The sequence below is a fragment of the Pinus tabuliformis genome, chromosome X (assembly GCF_031772625.1).
Source record: "Pinus tabuliformis cultivar Carrire ecotype Pingquan chromosome X, CPIR1, whole genome shotgun sequence".
In the NCBI taxonomy this organism is placed as follows: domain Eukaryota; kingdom Viridiplantae; phylum Streptophyta; class Pinopsida; order Pinales; family Pinaceae; genus Pinus; species Pinus tabuliformis.
In genome coordinates, this window is record NC_142308.1 from 304,167,401 (window position 1) to 304,171,345 (window position 3,945).

At 39.8% G+C, this 3,945-nt stretch overlaps 1 pseudogene; it reads right to left on the bottom strand.

The window, feature by feature from the left end:
* Positions 1 to 546: 546 nt before the first annotated feature.
* On the bottom strand, positions 547 to 2,450 carry LOC149139631 (receptor-like protein kinase THESEUS 1 pseudogene; annotated as a pseudogene).
* Between the last annotated feature and the right edge of the window lie 1,495 nt (positions 2,451 to 3,945).

The window sequence follows — 3,945 nt, forward strand, 5'->3', positions numbered from 1 at the left end:
TAGATCCATCTCAACCCTGGATCTATCGACCTTTAAGGGGGAATCAAATTTCTCAATGTGCAAACCTTTCAATAATACAAAAACTCAAGGTTTGCATCTGAAGGGATTTGATCCCTCTCAGTGCTTCATAGATCTAGGGTTAAAATGGATCCATGCCAGCCAGTCTTATTTATTTACTTAGGGTGCCTTGTTTTTACACTTATCTTTCTAGGTACTTAGTGAGATGGGGATTTCACTTATGTACTCATTTTATTCTATGTCTGTCATTTTTTTTTGTCTTGGACTAGTTACGCCGTAAGGCGTTTCCCTCTGAAATCAACTCCCCTCTCTGCCTACCTATCATCTTGTAAGCCACACGATTATATGTTAGACGATTGCAACAATTTCAGCCGTTGATCGTTGATTCAAAGGGGTTGCCCAAATGGTTTGGGCGTTTCATTTGGCATCGGGTCGAATAGTTTCATCCGCTCAGCTGAACCGGGCTCCAGTGCTACATGCGTCCCACTAACCCTGTCATTCCCTACCTGAACACTTTCGTTATGCATTTCACTGCGATTTCTTGGCCACTGCTACTGCGATTTCTTCGCCACTGCTAGGGAGAATGCCCATATAAGTCTTCCCAAATCCCCTGGTCCAAAACATTTTCGTCCGTGCACACAGTAACTCCATAAGCACTACTCCAAAGGAATAGACATCGGATTTTTCTGTCAATTGCTGCCTTTTGAAGTACTCGGGGTCAAGATACCCAAAGCTACCTTTGACAGCAGTACTCACATGGGTTTGATCCAAAGCAGGTCCAATCTTTGAAATCCCGAAGTCTGCCACCTTGGCCACAAAATTTTCATCCAACAAAATGTTGGTTGTCTTTACATCATGGTGAATGATTCCCTGCTCTGCTTCTGTGTGAAGGTAATGAAGACCCCCAGCGGCCCCTATGCATATATCAAGTCTCTGTTTCCATGAAAAAGGAGGAAGATCTGATCCATACAAGTGTTTCCTAAGATGTCCATTGGCCATGTACTCATAAACCAAAATCATCTCAGAATGCTCCTCACAATAGCCAATAAGAGAAACCAGATGACGGTGGCGAAACTTAGACAACATTTCAATTTCAGTCCGAAATTCTGCCATGCCTTGTGCAGAGCTTCGATTTCCCCGTTTTACAGCCACTATGGTTCCATCTGCAAGCATCCCTGTGAACACTTTACCAAACCCACCTACACCCAGAACCAAACTCTCATCAAAGTTTTTGGTAGCTTCTTCTATCTCTGAAAATGTGAAATGTCGGCCTAGACTTGAAGGTCCAGGAGAAGCAAGACTCCCAACTGACACTTTGCTTCCCTTGCGTCCTTTAGTTTCAGAATGCCCTCCATGTAGTGGAAGAGGCAACCAGGGTTTAGTAGAGAGTTTTTGAGATCTACGACAACAGAAGAAGTAGATCACCATTAATAGCCCAAGAGCAACAAAAAATCCTACAACGGATCCAACTATTAGACCAACTTTGCTATTCCTGTTTGATCTGATAGAATTGTTCTGTGGGAAAGGTCCATCCAGACTTTTGTTAGAGTTGCTCATCTTCATAATCTCCAGCCCATTTAATATGGTGTTGGGGAGAACACTTGCCATATTTATTGCAGGTCCTACTTTGACAGCAAGATTTTTCGATCCAGTAGATGTATTAAGTACTACAAAATCGCTGTAATAAGCTGCTGCCAAGTTATTTTGTGTTGCAGCTGATATATCAAAATTACCGCCCATCACATTATCATTGTTAATATATACATTGAAGTATAACTCGTTCAATGCTTTGCTCACAATATTGCAGAAATGCATCCGAATGAAGTATTGGTAATCTGGATCCACAGTAAACAACCAAGAAATGTTAAAAGTTGGGTTTGTGACATTGGTTGCAACCATCTCCTCAGCAGTAGCATATACAATACTGGGAGCGGTTTCATTAGTAACTAGTCCTTGGTGGTACACAATATTGTTGGCCGGGATGCTGAAATTTTGGGCAAGCGATTTTGAAGCTAAGAAGCTTGTATCAGGATCCCAAAATCTCCCAAGGGTGTCATTGTCAGGGGTAATTAATGGTCCTCCCATATTAAGTCTGTAAATTGTTTCAAAAGCATGCTCAGATAGACCACTGTAAGTATTAGGCAGGGGCACAGCTTGAGCTGTGTCTGAAACAAGAGTGTTCGGCACAGAAACAACTTCAATGGCATTGACAAACGCAAAGGAATTATTGGAGGGAATAAATGTCAGGACCAATGTTTGTTCATTTACATTGATGAGATATTCCTTCATCACAATTGAACTATTCTGGATTTGGAAATTGTACAATAGACCAAAGTCTTGGGTGGCTACTGAAAATATGGCACTTGTAAGATTGTACATTTGATAAGAGAATGGAAAGAAATGTAAACGTACCCAGTGTCTGCCCTGGTGCCCAATACTGAAGGTATAGGATGACTTTTGAGTAAATACTCTAGCTGTCAAATAGATACGAGAAGGAACCTGTAGATTGGAATTTGTAGTGTTAGCAAAGATGCCTTCGTTCGTGGCAATTGACATATATGAGGAGGGGGTATCTGCAGTGAAGATCCGTCCACCCACTGTTGTGTTACTTTTTGATCCACAGTCTATAAGGTAGTTATCCTGTGAAGTTGAAACCCCATTCTGATAAAATGACAATAAAAACAACATACAAATGCACACAATGACTGGCATTTCCTTCATTTCTTTCTCTACAGCCCAATTGTGTGGTTCTCTCTTTTCTCTGCACCCAAATTATAGGATTCTCTTTGTGTCTCTTTCTTCCTCTGCACCTCCAGGCAATTCCAAGAGCCTATAACTCTACCTAGATTTCCACCCTGACCATTGAATTGATGCCGTCACCCCCTGACCGAGCTAGGATAGGACCTCCTTCTTTAGAATATAGAAAGATGGACTTCAGTTCACCTCTATTCTAGAGAATAATTTGGATATTGCCATGAAACTGCAGGTTCCTAAATATGTCAAGAACAACGTTATAGAAATACAAGACCATTATTGTGAGATTTGTCCATTATAACCAGAGCATATAACCACTACCTACAGTGTCAACACTGCTCTTCTAACTTTCTACCACATCATCAAATGGCCATTACATCAAGTCCTGGAATGATGGCTTTGCAAATGAAAGCAGGGTAGGACTGCAATTATTTTTTCATGGACTAAAAGCAATGTATGCATACAATAAATATTGATATGTTTAAAAACAGTATGCAAGATCAGAATGAATGTAAGAACTAGCATGAAAAAGGTTTTGCAGCCCTGAATTTATGGAAAAGTATTTTTGGAAGACTCATGTGGTTTTGAAGCTTTCTAAGTCTACTCAGAATTCTTTTCGGTCCAAAACTTTCAATGTCAAACGACATCAGCAAAAATGGAACCTTATCTCTCAGTTTGTACTGAGTCTTTAATTTCCTTATTAAATCCAGCGTTCATTGTCCACCTTGAGGGTGACACATTCTGTAATTTGAATATTTAAATGTGTCACTCTTTCGTATATAAATTTCAGGTAAATTAGGTAACATTACCATCATCATCTGATAAGGATTACCTTGGGTTGCTTGTGTTTGTGTCTAGGGTTGCTGTGCAGTTTCTATGTAGTTACATCACACTTCCACTTTATGCCCTTGTGACACAGGTCAGTCTACTCCATGTTCATTGAAAATACAATCAGTTTAGGTGTTTGACAGGATCGATTGAACTTGAGAAAATGCTGGCTTATATAATTACAAAAAAGGAGAGTTACATCGTCCAAGTATTCACTTAGTATATTCACTTGGTTTATTTTGTACAGAAATAGATTAATCAAACCCTACATTGTGATATTAAATATCTTACTTGTACTGATAAAATTAGAGATAAGGTGTCACCTGATAATGCATTAACACAGTT